The sequence below is a fragment of the Loxodonta africana genome, chromosome 11 (assembly GCF_030014295.1).
Source record: "Loxodonta africana isolate mLoxAfr1 chromosome 11, mLoxAfr1.hap2, whole genome shotgun sequence".
Classification (NCBI taxonomy): Eukaryota; Metazoa; Chordata; class Mammalia; order Proboscidea; family Elephantidae; genus Loxodonta; species Loxodonta africana.
In genome coordinates this window covers 61,016,204-61,033,995 of record NC_087352.1, presented here as the reverse complement: position 1 = coordinate 61,033,995, position 17,792 = coordinate 61,016,204, and the positions used below count along the sequence as shown (strand labels likewise).

Sequence of the window (17,792 nt, the reverse complement as noted above, 5' to 3'; positions counted from 1 at the left end):
CACTAATTTTGTTAAATGTATTCCTAAGTATTTTTGCTGCTGTTATGAATGGAATTGTTATAATTTCATGTTCAGATTGTTCATTGCTAGTACCTAGAATGAAATTGATTTTTGCGTATTGATTTTGTATCCTGTGACCTTGCTGAACTTGTTTATTAGTTCTAGTAGTTTTATTGAATATTCCTTAAGATTTTTACATACAAGATCTTGTCGGCCTCTGAAGACAGGTTTACTTTTTTCTAATCTGGGCGTTTTTTTCTTTTTCTTGCCTAATGGCATATACTAGAACCTCCTGTCCAATGTTGAATAGAATGGTGAGAATGGACATCATTACATTGCTACCAGTCTGAGAGGGAAGGATTCAGTCTTTCACTATTAGGTATGATGTTAGCCCTTTGTTAAGTTTAGGAAATTCCTGTCTATTCCTAGTTTTTTGAGAGTTTTTTTTTAATCATGAATGGGTGTTGGCTTCTCGTCCTATGTCTTTTCTGCATCTATGAGAATAACATGTCCTTTATTCTGTTCGGAAACCCTGGTGGCGTAGTGGTTAAGTGCTACGGCTGCTAACCAAAGGGTCGGCAGTTCGAATCCGCCAGGCGCTCCTTGGAAACTCTGTGGGGCAGTTCTCTATCCTACAGGGTTGCTTTAGTTGGAATCGACTCAAAGGCACTGGGTTTTTTGGGTTTTATTCTGTTCATATGGTATATAACATTGACTGCTTTTCAGATGTTAAATCACCGTAATATTCCTGGAATAAATCCCACTTGGTCATGGTGTATAATTCTTTTATATGTTGCTGGATTTGGTTTGTGTATTAGTTTCCTAGGACTGCCATAACAAAATACCACAACTGGTAATAGAGATTTATTGTCCCGCATTTCTGGGGCATAGTAGCCTGGATTCAGGGTATCTGCAGGGCCATGTTCTCTTCAAAGGCTCTAGAGGAAGATCCTTCTTGTCTCTCCCAGCTTTCAGTAGCCCCAGGTGTTCCCTGGCTTATGGCTGCTGTGTAATGCCATCATCACATGACCCTCTTCCTGTCACACTCTCTCAGTTTTTTTTTTAAAGACACCACTCAGATTGGACTCGTATCCACTCTACTTCAGTATGACCTGAAGATGCAACATCTGCAGAGACCTTATTTCCAAACAATATCACCTTCGCAGCTGCCAGGGTTTGGGATGAATACTAGCCTCATGGAATTGTTTCCTCTTCTGTTTTTTGAAAGAGTTTGTGAAGGATTGGTATTATTTTTTTTTCTCTTCATTAATATTTGATAGAATTTACCAGGGATGTCATCTAGGCATGGGCTTTTCTAAGCAGGAAGATTTTAAATTATTCAGTTTCTGTACTTGGTATACATGTATTCAGATTTTCTGTTTCTTCTTGAGTCAGTTTCAGTAATTTTTGTCTTTCTAGAAATTTGTCCTTTTCATCTGAGTTACCTGTTTTTTTTGTGGCATAAAGTTATGCATAGTATTTCTCTATAATCTCTTTAAGTTCGATGGTGATTTCCACTTTTCCATTTCTCAGTTTGGTAATTTGTCTTTTTTTTTTTCCTTGATCAGTCCAGCTTTATAAAAAAAAAAAAAAAAGCCAAACCAATTGCTGTCAAATCATGGCATACCCACGTATATCAGAGTAGAACTGCACTCCAAAGGGCTTTCAGTGGCTATGATCTTTCAGAAGTCGATCACCAGCCTTTTCTTTCGAGGTGCTCTGGGTGGATTCAAACCACCAACTTTTTGGTTAGTGGCTGAGTGCTCAGCCATTTGTTCCATGCAGGACTCTAGTGTAGCTAAAAGTTTGCCAATTTTGTTTATCTTCTGGTTTTATTTTTTCTGTACTATTTTTCTCCTGTTTCCATGTTTTAATTATTTTTATTTATTTATTTGCTTAAATCTTAATCTTAATATTTCCTTTCTTTTTCTTGCTTTGGATTTTGCTCTTTTTTAAGTTTCTCAAGGTAGAAGCTTTAGTCATTGATTTGAGATCCTTTTTTCTTTTTTGAAGTAGGCATTTAAATAGGCTATAAATTTTCCTCTATGCACTGCTTTAGCTGCAACCTATACATTTTGGTATGTTGTATTTGCTGTCCTTCAATTCATGATATCTTATCTGATCAATGTGTTCTTCAGAAATGTTGTTTAATTGCCAGATATTTGGGGATTTCCCAGATTTCTTTCTATTGTTAATTTCTAGTTTAATTCTGTTTTGATTAGACAACATACTTCTTATGATTTTAACTGCTTTAAATATATTGAGACTTGTTTTGTGGCTTACTATATGGTCTTTCTTTTAGAGTGTCCTATGTGTGCTTGAAAAAAAAAGTGCCTTCTCCAGTTGTTGTATGGACTGTTCTGTGTATACCAGCTAGATTGAGTTGGTTGATAGTCTTCAAGTCTTCTATATTATGGTGCTTTTTTGTCTCATTTTTTCCATTTAGAGTGGCATTGAAACATCCAACTATGTATTAGTGTTGAATGTTTGCTTTCTTCTGTCAGTTTTTGCTTCATGTATCTTGAGGTTCTGTTTTAAGCATACATACATTTATAATTTTTATATCTTCCTGATATATTAACCTTTTTATTATTATGAAATGTTCCTCCTTGTCTCTTGTAATGTTTCTTTTCTTAAAGTCTGTTTTGTCTGTTATTGATAGACATTTCGGTTCTCCTTTGTTGGCTGTTTGCATAGTGTATCTTTTTTTCATTCTTTTAGATTCAACCTATTTATGCCTCTGAATTTAAGGTATGTCTCTTGTAGACAGCATATGGCTGGATATTTTTATCCAGCCTTACAGTCTTTACCTTTTGATTGGCTCGTTTAGGCCATTTACATTTAATGTGATATTTGGTATGGCAGGATTTACATTTGTCAATTTGTTGTTTTCTGTATGCTTCATATCTTTGTTATTGTTGTTTCTCTGTATCTTCTTTACTACCTTATTTTGGAGTTGATATTTCAACTATTTTTTAGTTGTTTTTATAGTGGTTTCTCTAGGGATTATATGTGTATATTCATTTATCACAGTCTTCTTTAAATTAATGCTAACTTAAATCCAGTAAAATATAGAAACATTGCTCCAGTATAGCTCCGTCTCCTTTTCTCCTCTCCCCTCCCTTCCCCTCTCATTTATGCTGTTATTTTCATATCTATTATATCTATATATATTATAAACCAACAATACAGTGTTATAATTATTGCTATTATGTTTTTTAAAAGAAGAGAAGCAAGAAGAAAAATTACTTAGTCTTTATGTTAACTCACATATTTACAATTTTTAGTTCTTATCATTTGAGTCACTGTCTGGTGCCATTTACTTTCAGCCTAAAGAACTTCCTAAGTATTTATTGTAAGGCAGGTTTCCTTTCCCACCTTCACGTCCAAAGAATAGTTTTGCTGGGTATAGAATTCTCGGTTAATTTTTTTTTCTTTCAACACTTTGAATATGTCATTTCACTACCTTCTGGCACCTGTTTGAGATGAGAAGTCAACTGTTAATCTGATTTGGGTTCCCTTTTATACAGTGAGTTATTTTTCTCTTGCTACTTTCAAGGTTTTTCTCTTTGTCTTTCAGTTATTTGACTATGATATGTCGAGATGTAGGTTGCTGTGTATTTATCCAACTTGAGATTTGTTGAGCTTCTTGTATGTGTAATGTTTTTCATCTAATTGGGGAGGCAGTTTTTGACTAGTTTTTATTTCTTTTCCTCACTTTCCTGTCTTTCCATTACACATATGTCGGTACTCTTGGTGTTGTTCCATATGCCTCTGAGGTACTGTTAATTTTTCTCCATTCTTTTATCTCTGCTCTTCAGATTGGACCATTTCTATTGATTCATCTTCAAGTTCACTGATTTTTCTGTCACCTCACATATGCTGTTGATCTCTTATAGTGAAACTTTTACTTCAGTTTTTGTACTGTTCAAGAAAACTACAGAATTTCTATTTGGCCCTTTTAAATATTTTTTATCTCCTTATTGAGATTCTCTATTTGTTGATTCATTGTTGTTATAGTTTACTTGACAATTTTAAACATGTTTTCCTTTATTTGTGTGAACATAATTAGGATAACTGATTCGAAGTCTTTGCTAAGTCTTCCATCTGAGGACATTCAATTTCTGTTAACTGCTTTTTTTTTTTTCCCTGTCTATGGGTCATGGTTTTTTGTTTCTTCAGAAATATCTTAATTTTTTGTTGAAAACCAGGCATTTTAGGTAACATACCAGCTTTTGGTTCTGCTTATTTTTCCCTTTGAAAGTGCTGCTGTTGCTCTTTATTTTAGATAATATTAAGGCAAAAATCATATTAAGCCAATAATATAAATTGGTTGAAGTTTATTTAATATATGATTTGCAAATTGGGAGTCAGAAATATTCCAAAGATTAAAGAACTTCCAAACATTCGTATATATCCCATGTTGTTGATGTTGCTATGGAAACATGCCAGACCAGTGTTTATATAATTTTAGTTTACCCTGAAACAGCTTCCAGTCTGACCATAGATCATTTACATATATAATTCTTCAAAAGAGCTATATGCCTTAGGCAAAACAGTTTTACTAAGCTACTTACTAGCTGTTGTTTGAGTTAAAGGTGACTTTAGGAAACCAGTTTTTTCAAGGCTAAAGGTTCAGAAGATCTCAGGGGAGTGACCTGGGTGTGTCATTCCAACTCCATGGACCCTAGAAATCTGGATTCCAGGAGAATTTAACGCCTTTTCTCAACAACTAAGCTAAATCTGTGAAACAGTCTTTCCTGCAGTGTTTGGCTGTTGATGTCTTTGCTCACTTTTTCCCTCTCTTTCTCTTTTGCTTTTATTTTAAAGCCTGGCTTTCTAGTTGTTCCTGTGTCTGCATAGTTTATTGTTCCACCAGTGATTGGGCAGAGGTTGTGTTCAAATACCTTGAGCTGGTAAGGCTTTCCATTTTCCGTTGATGGTTCTGTATGTGGATGTTGTAGTGTGCCGTTGAGTATTCCGACTCCTAGTGATCTCATATGACAGAGTAGAGCTATCCCATAGGGTTTCCTAGGCTGTAATCTTTATGCGAGCAGATCTCCAGGTCTTTTCTCCCATGAAGCAGCTGGTGGGTTCAAATTGCTGACTTTTCAGTTAGTAGCTGAGAGCTTAACCACTGCATTACCAGGACTCCTTGTACATAGATGATATTGTTGTTGTGTGCCGTCAGGTTGATTCTGACTCATGGTGACTCTGTAAGATAGAGTAGAACTGCCCCATAGCATTTCCTAGGCAGAAATCTTTACAGGAGTAGATTGCCAAGTTATTTCCCCCCACAGAGCTGCTGGTGGGTTTGAACCACTGACCTTTCTTCTAACAGCCAAGAGTTTAACCACTGCGCCACCAGGGCTCCTTGTATATGGATAGGGAAGCATATTTTAAAGTCAAGGCCATTTTTCAAGTAAGCCCCAGCTTTTATGTTGCATTGGACCCTTTGGCGTCTCCTCTGCATAGATCCACAGCCTCAGCCAAGAGTATGCTTAACCTATTCATGACCACTTTATCAGGCTAGTAAGTGCCCTTAGTCTTCCCTCCATACTTGCTGCTGATATTGTCACTTGCACTGACAATGCTCCTGGACATGGGTGTGGCCCACCAATCCAAATGGAGCAAGCTCCCTTTGCAGCAGCACATGTGAGGATCCTCAGGGCCTGCTCCACTCTAGCAGTACCTGCCGGTGCTTTAGCTGAGAGATGAGAGTAGCCCAAGGCAAGAACACCACTGACTCCCACTGTCTTTAACAAAAATTCAGCAGTTTTTCCAAAAGCAACACTTTTCAGTTTGTTGTATGGTTTTGATTGATGTCCAGAACGCTGAAGTTGTTTGTGTCAGTTTGTTTTTGCCTTATAGTTGCATTTTGGTTAGAAGTTTTGCTGGCCCCTCACTTGCTCATGAGCAGGAGTCCTGCTCTGCCAATACTTTAGAAGCCCTATATACTCATAAGCCATCACATCTCCTCCACCCAGAACTAACCATTATTCTGAATTTTTGGTGACCATTTCCTTGTCTTTTGAAGTAGTGTTTACTGTACAATTTATTATCTACGTATAACATGTTATGGTTCCTTGTTTTGAACTTTATTTAAATTGAATGATACTATAAGTTTTTTTTGGAATTTGCTTATTTTTTGAAATATATCTATAGTGCTTTAGGTGAAAGTTTGCAGCGCAAAATAGTTTGTCATTAAAAAATTTATTTACAAATTATTTTGTGACATTGGTTGCAGTTCCCACAACGTGTCAGTACTCTCCCCCTTTCCATTTTCAACCTGGGTTCTTTGTGTCCACTCGTCTAGTTTTCTTATCCCTCTTGGCCTTCTTGTCTTTGCTTTTGGGCAGGTGTTGCTCATTTGGTCTTGTATGCGTGATTGAACTAAGAAGCACGTGCCTCACATGTGTTATTGTTTGTTTTATAGGGCTGTCTAATATTAGGCTGAAAGGTAGGCATTGGAAATGGCTTCAGTTCTCAGTTAGCAGGGTGTCTGGGGACCATAGTCTTGGGGGCCCCTCCAGTCCTTGTCAGATGAGTAAGTCTAGTCTTTTTTTGTGAATTTGAATGTTTTTCTAAATTTTTCTTCTCCTCTGTCCAGGACCCTCTACTGTGATCCCAGTCAGAGCAGTCATTGGTGGTAGTTGGGCACTGTCTAGTTCTTCTGGGCTCAGGCTGGTGGAGGCTGTGGTTCATATGGTCCATTACTCCTTTGTACTAATATTTTCCTTGTGTCTTTCATTTTCTTCATTCTCCTTTGCTCCAAACATGATGGGACCAATAGATGTGTCTTAGAGGGTGCTTATCATTGTGTTTTAGATTCATCCACATTGATGTATCATAGTTGTCCTTCATTTGTTTCTACTGCTCTGTGCTATTTCACTGTAGAAACTTACCACGATTTATTTGACCATTCTGCTGTACTAGATGTTTGATTTTGCTTTTTTTATCTGCTACAAAAACAGTGTTGCTATGAACATTCTTATCATGTGTTTAAGTTCCTCTAGGCAGTTCTTACATGTTGCTGCCTTTCGGTTGTGAAATCGTTTTACTGAGTTATGACTAGCACTAAATATTTTTAATGTATAGAATGGAAAAGAAAATATCTGAATACATTATATATGCAAGGGTAAGTTTTTGTTTCATCAGTGACACCAAGAGCCCCAAACTCCTAAATCACTCCTTATTTCCTACAATCCGATCCCCATAAAACACTGCACATCCCCTTGTATTCTTTTCCTCATTTTGTTCTCTTCCCCACTTCTTCAGCTCCCTTCCACAGTGCCCTCTGGAATTCATGGTTTATCTTCAGCAAAATCACCAGTAATCTCAACCCTTCTCTGAACTTGCCCTGTTATCTTCTTACACTAATGGAGACCCACCTCTCCCCGTGAGGACACTCTTTTACCTTGCAAGTGGTGGCTGTATTTTTTCTTATTCTCTGGCATAGAGGAGGAGGAGTGAGTGGCTTCCCTGTTCCTCACTGCTGTGTTTCAGATAATTTTTCTCCTCCTCCTAAGAAAACCCAGTTTAGAATCTTATGATAACAGATTATATTATCCATCACGTCCATGTTGCCGTTATCTGTTGATCACTTACCCGTTTATATTGCCACAATTTTTGTTCCTTGCTTAGTGTAATTTTGCTCACTAAGACTCTTGTCTTAACTCTTGGTAATTTCAATCAGCATGTAGATGATTTTTCCAACACTAGTCACTCAGTTCTGTGAACTCTGCCTGTAATGATTTTGCCCTTCATCCTACCTCTGCCGTGTACTTCCTTGGTTATACTCTAACCAGAGCTTCTTGAGCTATCCGTTGTGAAGAACTGGTATTTTTTTTTTTTTTTTCCAATCCTTCGTGGATCAATTCTTTTGTAAAATACAGTGAAAATCAATTACTAGGAAATTGAAATGCTGTTTGGATGTCCAAACAATGTCTAATTGCTTTAAGTTTCCAGTCACTTACTCTCGATTTCTTTACTTCTCTCATTGCAGGAGGACAGTCATTTACCAACACTTTGAATAGGACTGTTGTAGATCTTGTCAACTACCAATAAGTGAGCTACTAATAATCTCACTTTCATTCACAGCACTCTCTGACCCACTCACCATCATCTATCTTTCTGTCTCACTGTCTGTAATACCCTGGGGTATCTAATCTATTGGTCCTACCACATTTTTACCACCTTGATGAGGCCATCAGAATGATTTCCTTGAAGACACTCTTGGTTTGTTCTCCTTGCTTGGCAAAACTATCATCTGGTTAAGTCTGACTTCTACCTCCTCTGCACTTGCACTTATGCATCTGAACTGGAAAGAAGAAAAACACATCCACTTTTAAGTTCATGGCTACAACCCTTAAGGGGGCCATTACTGTTGCCTGGAAGTCATATTCTGCTGTACTTTCCTAGGTCCTTTGCTTTCCCACTACTGTTTCACACTGGCTTCTCTCATTGTAAAAAAAAAGTGGTGGGGCGGGGGGCAGGTCTGTTCTCCTCTAACTTCACAGGGAAGAAGAATCATTATCAGCATCAACAGCCCAAGGCTGATTGCTATGAGCTGAGGTCAGACTTGCCTCCATCCTTGAAACTTTTTACCAATTCCAACACTACCCTTTCCTACCAAGACATTCCCTGCTTCTTTGCTGAGTTTGATAATTCATTGCAATGGCAGCACAGAACTCAATACCCATGATTATGGGTTTATTAGGGAAGTTATTGTTGTTGTTAGGCACTCTCGAGTCCGTTCCGACTCATAGTGGCCCTATGTACCACAGAACGAAACACTGCCTGGTCCTGGGCTGTCCTTACAATTGTTCTTATGCTTGAATTCATTGTTGGAGCCACTGTGTCAGTCCATGTCATTGAAGGTCTTCCTCTTTTCTGCTGACCCAGTACTTTACCAAGCATGATGTCCTTCTCCAGGGACTGAACCCTCCTCACAACATGTCCAAAGCATGTAAGACGCAGCCTCACCATCCTTGCTTTTAAGGAGCGTCCTGGTTGTACTTCTTTCAAGACAGATTTGTTCATTCCTTTGGCAGTCCATCCAACATTCTTTGCCAGTACCACAATTCAAAGGCGTCAGTTCTTCTTCAGTTGTCTTTATTCATTGTCCAGCTTTCACGTGCATGTGATACAACTGAAAATACCATCCCTTGGGTCAGGCACATCTTAGGCTTCAAGGTGACGTCTTTGCTTCTCAACACTTTAAAGAGGTCTTTTGCAGCAAATTTACCCAATGCAATGTGTCTTTTGATTTCTTGACTGCTGCTTCCACGGCTGTTGATTGTGGATACAAGTAAAATGAAATGCTTGACTTCCGTCTTTTCCTGTGGCTTATTGGTCCAGTTGTGAGGATTTTTTTCTTTATGTTGAGGTATAATACATACTGAAGGCTGTGGTCTTTGATCTTTATCAGTAAGTGCTTCAAGTCCTGTTCACTTTCAGCAAGCAGGGTTGTGTCATCTGCATAACCCAGGTTGTTAATGAGTGTTCCTCCAATCCTGATGCCCCATTCTTCATATAGCCCAGTTTCTCAGATTATTTGCTCAGCATACAGATTGAATAGGTATGGTGAAAGGATACAACCCTGACGCACACCTTTCTTGATTTTAAACCACTCAGTATCCCCTCGTTCTGTCCGAACAACTGCCTCTTGATCTGATTTACAGGTTCCTCATGAGCACATTGACTGTGCTCTGGAATTCCCATTCTTCACAATGTTATCTCTAATTTGTTACGATCTACATGGTCGAATGCCTTTGCATAGTCAATGAGATACAGGTAAACATCCTTCTGGTATTCTCTGCTTTCAGCCAGGATCCATCTGACGTCAGCAGTGATATCCCTGGTTCCATGTCCTCTTCTGAATCCGGCCTGAATTTCTGGCAGCTCCCTGTCGATATACTGCTGCAGCCGCTTTTGAATGACCTTCAGCAAAATTTTGCTTGCGTGTGGTATTAATGATATTGTTCAGTAGTTTCCACATTTGGTTAGATCACCTTTCTTGGGAATAGGCATAAATATGACTCTCTTCCAGTCGGTTGGCCAGGTGGCTGTCTTCCAAATTTCTTGGCGTAGACGAGTGAGCACTTTCAGTGCTGCATCCGTTTGTTGAAACATCTCAACTGATATTCCATCAATTCCTGGAGCCTTGTTTTTCGCCAGCGCCTTCAGTGCAGCTTGGACTTCTTCCTTCGGTACCATTGGTTCCTGATCATATGCTACCTTTTGAAATGGTTGAACATCAACTAATTGTTTTTAGTATAATGATTCTGTGTATTCCTTCCATCTTCTTTTGACGATTCCTGCGTTGTTTAATATTTTCCCTATAGAATCCTTCACTATTGCAACTTGAGGCTTGAATTTTTCTTCAGTACTTTCAACTTGAGAAATGCCAAGTGTGTTCTTCCCTTTTGGTTTTCTATCATCGGCTCTTTGCACATGTCGTTATAATACTTACTCTACTCGAGCTGCCCTTTGAAATTTTCTGTTCAGTTCTTTTATTTCATCATTTCTTCCTTTTGCTTTAGCTGCTCGACATTCAAGAGCAAGTTTCAGAGCCCTCTCTGACGTCCATCTTGGTCTTTTCTTTCTTTCATGTCTTTGCAATGACTTCTTGCTTTCTTCATGTATGATGTCCTTGCACAATTCGTCTGGTCTTCGGTCATTAGTATTCAGCAGGTTAAATCTATTCTTGAGATGGTCTCTAAATTCAGGTGGGATATACTCAAATTTGTGCTTTGGCTCTTGTGGACCTGCTCTGATTTTCTTCACTTTCAACTTGAACTTGTGTATGAGCAGTTGATGATCTGGTCCACAGTCTGTCCCTGGCCTTGTTTTGACTGATGATATTGAGCTTTTCCATCATCTCTTTCCACAGATGTAGTCGATTTGGTTCCCGTATATTCCATCTGATGAGGTCCATGTGTATAGTCATCATTTATGTTTGTGAAAAAAGGTATTTGCAATGAAAAAGTTGTCGGTCTTGCAAAATTCTGTCATTCGATCTTAGGAATTGTTTCTGTCACCAAGGCCATATTTTCCAACTACCTATCCTTCCTTGTTTCCAGCTTTCAGAGTCCAATCACCAGTAATTATCAATGCATTCTGATAGCATATTCGATCAATTTCAGACTGCAGAAGCTGATAAAAATCTTACATTTCTTCATCTTTGGCCTTAGCGGTTGGTGCGTAAATTTGAATAATAGTTGTATTAACTGGTTTCTTTGTAGGCGTAAGGATATTATCCTATCACTGACAGCGTTGTACTTCAGGATAGATCTTGAAATATTCTTTTTGACAATGAATGCAACACCATTTCTATTCAAGTTATCACTCCCAGCATAGTAGAATATATGATTGTCCCGTTCAGAATGGCCAATACTAGTCCATTTCAGCTTACTAATGCTTAGGATATTGATGTTATGTGTTCCATTTCATTTTTGACGTTTTCCAGTTTTCCTAGATTCATACTTTGTACATTCCAGGTTCTGATTATTAGTGGATGTTTGCTGCTGTTTCTTTTCATTTTGAATCATGCCACATCTGCAGATGAAGGTCCCAAAAGCCTTCATCCATATCATTAAGGCTGACTCTGCTTTGAGGAGGCAGCTCTTCCCCAGTTGTCCTTGAGTGCCTTCCAACCTGGGGAGCTCATCTTCCAGCACTATATCAAACAGTGTTCTCCTGCTATTCATAAGGTTTTCACTGGCCAATTCTTTTCTGAAGTAGACTGCCGGGTCCTTCTTCCTAGTCTGTCTTAGTCTGGAAGCTCAGCTGAAACCTGCCCTCCATGGGTGATCGTGCTGGTGTCAGAATACTGGAGGCATAGGTTCCAGCATCACAGCAACACGCAAAGCCCTCACAGTATGACAAACCGACAGATACTTGGGGGATTAGGGAAAGTAACAGGCTACACAATGCAGGATCAGAAAGGACTCAGGATACAGTTTTTTGCTCAGGACAGTTCTCAGCTGTGCCCACAGGCAGGCCCCTCTCTGGCCCTTGCCCCTCAGCCTGTCTGCTCACCAAGTGTTACAAAGCTCTTTAGCTCCGCCGTGTGCCTAGAGGTACCTCAAACTCCACCCAGAAGCCTCCTACCTGAAGGCTGTTAGCTTTCTCTCTGTGTGGGCGTGGAAGTTCACTGTGCCGCCTCCTGCAGGTTTCCTGGTTCTCCTGCCTCTGCTGCCACTGTTTTCTCTCACTGCTTCTCAACGTCTCGCTGTCTTCAGTGTTACAGCTCTCTCTCTGTCTCCTGGGTCTAGGAGGGTCTCGGTAAAGGGAGCCTGAATCCAAACGACATGCTCTGCTCCCATCTGTTCTTCTTTGTGGTAGTCAGTTCCCCCCAGTGCTCTGCGATTGGCTCCCTTTTAAGCCTTGAACAGGATGGCAAAACTGACCTGTCCCCTCATTAGGGTTCCATATACCTTACTTGCATAGTCCCACCTACCACAAGGTGCTGTGGACCCTATCTGCATTATTAACAAGCTGTCCAATCCCTCTGATGGGCCATAAGCACCTTATTTGCATAGTCCCACCCAGTCTTTTGGTAGGAGTTACAAGACTATGACTAGAAAGGCATATAAAAGCTATCCATCCCACTGCACTTACCAACCCCAACATCACCTCCTTCATCCTCACTCTTAACTGATGACCTTCAGAAATTAGCAAGTTAGAAGAGAAAGCCCACAGATTCTCACGATATTTATCATTGGGTTATGCAAGATTAAAATGACTTCTTTTATCTTAGTAATAGATTCTGCCTTAAGGTCTGTGTTACCTATTATGCATAGTGGTAAACCGGAAATCAGAAGCGTTTTCTTGGTTATATCATTTTTTAATTAATTTCCTTTAAACCTTTCTGTGTCCTCAGGCTTTCTGTATGGAGGATGAACATTAAGCAATCGCACAGTTATTTAACTGCAGTTATGCAAAGCGCTGGAACAGAAAATAGCGTTGGTAATATGCGTATAACATGTACCAGTTGTCAACAAGTTGATTCTGACCAATGACGACCCCGTGTGTGTCAGAGTAGGACTGTGCTCCATAGGGTTTTCAGTGGCTGTTTTTTCAGAGCTAGATCACCCACCAGGCCTTTCTTCCAAGGCACTCTGGGTGAACTTGAACATTCAGCCTTTCTGTTAGCAGCCAAGCAAGTTAATCCAGTTAACCATTAGCACTACCCACTGACTCCAATATGCATATAAATAGGGATCATATTAGTCTGTTAAGACTTTAAGATACCCAAGTAAGGAATATTCTTCTTCTTTTTTTTTTTTTAAAGCAGGCAACATCACCAGTACACTTTCTTGCTGGAAATATTTAACGTGAATCTAGCTATGAAGAAACAATCAGACAAATCCAGATTGTGGGACATACTGAAAAACAGCTGGCTTGTGATCTTCGAAAATATCAATGCCATGAAAGACAAACAAAATAAAACAAAAAGTAGGGGGGACTGATTAGATTAAGGTAACTATGGAAATATGACAACCAAATGTAACATGTGTTCCTTGATTGGATCCTGTACTTAAAAACAAACAAAAAAGCTATAAAGGACATTTTGGGGACAATTGGGAACATTTTAATGGGAGCTGCGTATTAGATAATAAGTAAAAATGCTAAGTTTCTTGGATGTAACTATTCTGTCCATTTAGCCTGGCATGTTGTGGATATTGGTGTATATAGATCAGTTGTTATTCCTGAATGTGATCTTAAGGAATGTTGCTGCAACGCTAGAAGACATCAAGGGGTGTTGCAGAAGGCAGTGATTTTCTTGGTCACTGAAAGTATTTAGTTAGAGTCTGGGCTGGAATACCATTTGTCAGGTATATTGTAAATGATTTTTTTTTTTTTTTAATTTTTATTGTGCTTCAAGTGAAAGTTTACAAATCAAATCAGACTCTCATACAAAAATTTAGAAGCACCTTGCTATATACCCCTGATTGCTCTCCCCCTAATGAGACAGCACACTCCTTCCCTCTACTCTCTCTTTTCACGTCCATTCGGCCAGCTTCTGACCCCATCTACCCTCTCATCTCCCCTTCAGACGGGAGATGCCAACATAGTCTCATGTGTCTACTTGATCCAAGAAGCTCATTCTTCACTAGTATCATTTTCTATCCCATAGTCCAGTCCAATCGCTGTCTGAAGAGTTAGCTTTGGGTATGGCTCCGGTCTTGAGCTAACAGAAGGTCTGGGGACCATGACCTCCGGAGCCATTCTAGTCTCAGTCAGACCATTAAGTCTGGTCTTTTACGAGAATTTGGGGTCTGCATCCCACTGCTCTCCTGTTCCCTCAGGGATTCTCTGTTTTGTTCCCCGTCAGGGCAGTCATCAGTTATAGCTGGGCACCATCTAGTTCTCTTAGTCTCAGGCTAATGTAGTCTCTGCTTTCTGTGGCCCTCTTCTGCCTCTTGGACTCATAATTACCTTGTGTCTTTGGTGTTCTTCATTCCTTTCCTCCAGGTGGGTTGAGACCAATTGATGCATCTTAGATGGCAGCTTGCTAGTGTTTAAAACCCCAGATGCCACTCTCCAAAGTGGGATGCAGAATGTTTTCTTAAACAGATTTTATTATGCCAGTTGACCTAGATGCCCCTGAAACCATGGTCCCCAAACCCCTGCCCCTCCTACGCTGCCCTTTGAAGCATTCAGTTTATTCAGGAAACTTGTTTGCTTTTGGTTGACTCCAGTTATGCTGACCTCTCCTGTGTTGTGTATTGTCTTTCCCATCACCTAAAATGGTTCTTACCTACTATCTAATTAGTGAAAACCCCTCTCCCTTCTTCCCTCCCTCCTCCCCTTGTAACCATCAAAGAATATTCTCTTCTCTGTTTAAACTGTTTCCTGAGTTCCTATAGTAGTGGTCTTATACAATATTTGTCCTTTTGCAGCTGACTAATTTCGCTCAGCATAATGCCTTCCGGATTCCTCCGTGTTACGAAATGTTTCACAGAGTCATCACAGTTCTTTATCAATGTGTAATATTCCATTGTGTGAATATACCATAATTTATTTTATCCGTTCATCCATTGTTGGGCATCTTGGTTGCTTCCGTCTTTATGCTGTTGTAAACAGTGCTACAGTCAACATGGGTGTGCATATGTTTGTGTAAAGGCTCTTATTTCTCTAGGATATATTCCAAGGAGTGGGATTGCTGGATCATATGGTAGTTCTATTTCTAGTTTTTTAAGGAAGTGCCAAATCAGTTTCCAAAGTGGTTGTACCATTTGACATTCCTACCAGCAGTGTATAAGTGTTCCAGTCACTCCACAAACTCTCCAATGTTTATTATTTTGTGTTGGAGTGAGATGGAATCTCGTTGTAGTTTTGGCTTGCATTTCTCTAATGGCTAATGATTGTGAGCATTTCCTCATGTATCCGCCTGAATGTCTTCTTTAGTGAAGTATCTGCTCATATCCTATGCCCATTTTAAAAATGTGTTATTTGTCTTTTTGTGGTTGAGTTTTTGCAGTATCACGTAGATTTTAGAGATCAGGTGCTGATCGGAAATGTCATAGCTAAAAACTTCTTCCCAGTCTGTAGGTAATCTTTTTACTCTTTTGGTGAAGTCTTTGAATGAGCACAGGTGTTTGATTTTTAGGAACTCCCAGTTATCTGTTTTCTCTTCTGCATTGTTAGTAATGTTCTATATACTGTTTATGCCATGTATTAGGGCTCCTAACATTGTCCCTATTTTTTCTTCCATGATCTTTATCGTTTTAGATTTTATATTTAGGTCTTTGATCTGTCATCTTAGTTTCTGAAAGAGTAGAAGAACTAATAAATGGCCCCTGTCCATTGTCCAGAATTAACAGCTTATCTTTTTTCATTTTTACATATAACCCTTTTTTAAGGGAAGAGTAAAGCATATCAGATAGAGCTCAAGTTGCCTTTCACTACCCTTTTCTTGGTCACCTCTAAACCTCCTAAAAAACCTTCTAGGACATTTAAAAAATACTTTCTCATATAAACATGTCATATTTGTTTTGTAAACACATTGTTCTGCCTCCTGTGTGAAGAACATATTGTTGGGTGGAAGCAAGATTGAATGTGGAAAGACCAGTTAGGAAAAGACTGTCCATAGTTCCTTTGAGAAAGAATGACATAGGTTTTATATAGGGTGGTGGCAGTAGAGATGGAGAATAGAGGACAGATTAGAAAGCTATTTAGGAGGTACAATTGATAGGAATTAGTGAATGACGGGATGCAGTGAGTAAAGGAGAAGGCATTGTTAAGGGTAATCCTCAGGTTTTTGACGTGAGCAACTATGAGAATAGTGGTAATGTTTAATGAGCTAAGGAAAACTAGAGAAGGAGTCGGGTGGAGTACATCAGAGATGACTAATTCGGTTTTAGAAATGACACAATTGTGTTGTTACCTTTGTGAAAACCAAATGGAGATGTCAGGTGGGTACTTCGGTAAACTGTTACAGAGTTCAGAGAAGGTCTGAGCTGGAGAAACAGAATTACTGGTGTAGAGGTGACATTGGAAACTGCTGACACAGAACATGTCACTTAGGTGAATGGGAAGAGGACCTAGCCCTAGGACTAAATGCTGAAATTTGGTAGAGCAAGTTAAGCCTACAAAGAAGCCTGAGAAGGAGCATCCAGAAGAATAAGGGAAACCTTGAAGCCAAAGAATGTTTTTAAGGAAGACAAGGAGTAGTCAGCCATAGAAGGCTGCTTAGACATTAAAGTAGGATTAGGGCCAAGTATGTCTGTTGATTTTAGAAATACGGGAGTAATTTATGACCCTGATAAGAACTGTTCCACTGGTTTGACAGAAGCATTTCTGACAAGTTCCCAGGAAATTATACATAAGAATTACCTGAGGATCCTGTTAAAAATGTAGATTCTAATTCAGTATATCTGGATGGAAATGCAAATTCTCAGCAGAGGTTCAAAGCAGAACAAATCAGTTAGAAGCCCTGGATCGAAGCAGATGTCATATTGGAATGAGCTGGGGAGGGAGTATGAGAGGTAAGGACATGGAGGCAGGGAGTATAGACAACTCTGTTAATGAGGTTGGCTGTAAAAGAAGCTAGAGTAGTACTTGGAAGAGGAGATGTGAGGCTGAGATGGTAGGTGGAAGGAAGAGTTTAAAAAAGAAGGAAGGAAGGATCGATCCAGCCGAGTATGAGAAGTTGATGAGAACCAAGGAATATATAAGAATCTAGAGAGAGGGAATGGGCTCTAATACCCATGTAGATGGGTGCTGCTTTGGGATTGGAGAGAACAGCATGGGAGAAAATGCTATTCTAATAGGATAAAAAAAAATATTCAGCAGAGCCCTGGTGGTTAAGAGCTTGGCAACTAACCAAAAGGTTGGCAGTTCAAATCTATCAGCTGCTCCTTGGAAACCCTATGGGGCAGCTCTACCCTGTCCTGTAGGGTCTCTGTGAGTCAGAATCGACTTGACAACAACGGGTTTAGGATGGTTTTGTATATTCAGTATTTCATTATAAATTCACTGTGAACATTAAATCAGTAGGTTGAACCTTTTGTCCCATTTACAGGATGGGATTTTCCTTTAATAATTTTGTCATTTTCTACCTCCAACTACTTGATTGCCCCTACCAGAAGAATCCACTTTGTTTTCCTGACCAAAACAATAGATGCTGTGAATAATCTGGTTGTTTGAAATTTGTGTTTATGTATTACATCTTTTCCTTCTTGATTAAGGCACTTCATTTTTATTCCACTGCAGGGAGTTTTGTTGGAGCTTGTATTTCTACTTTCCATGACTTTTTCTCTTCTGATCTTTTATTAATTATG

General features: G+C 39.3%; 1 protein-coding gene across 8 annotated transcripts in view; it reads left to right on the top strand.

Annotated features, from left to right (window-relative positions):
* ARK2N (arkadia (RNF111) N-terminal like PKA signaling regulator 2N) overlaps positions 1-17,792 on the top strand; it is a 124,710-nt gene that overhangs the window by 35,127 nt on the left and 71,791 nt on the right. Inside the window, exon 1 of one of the 8 annotated variants that reach the window (XM_064294572.1) lies at positions 358-379. The exons of 6 other annotated variants lie outside the window; for them this stretch is intronic. The gene's annotated coding sequence lies outside the window, so the exon portion shown is untranslated. Of the gene's footprint in view, positions 1-357; positions 380-7,875; positions 13,486-17,792 lie in introns of those variants that run through there. One more of the 8 variants, XM_023543830.2, reaches the window with a different exon arrangement.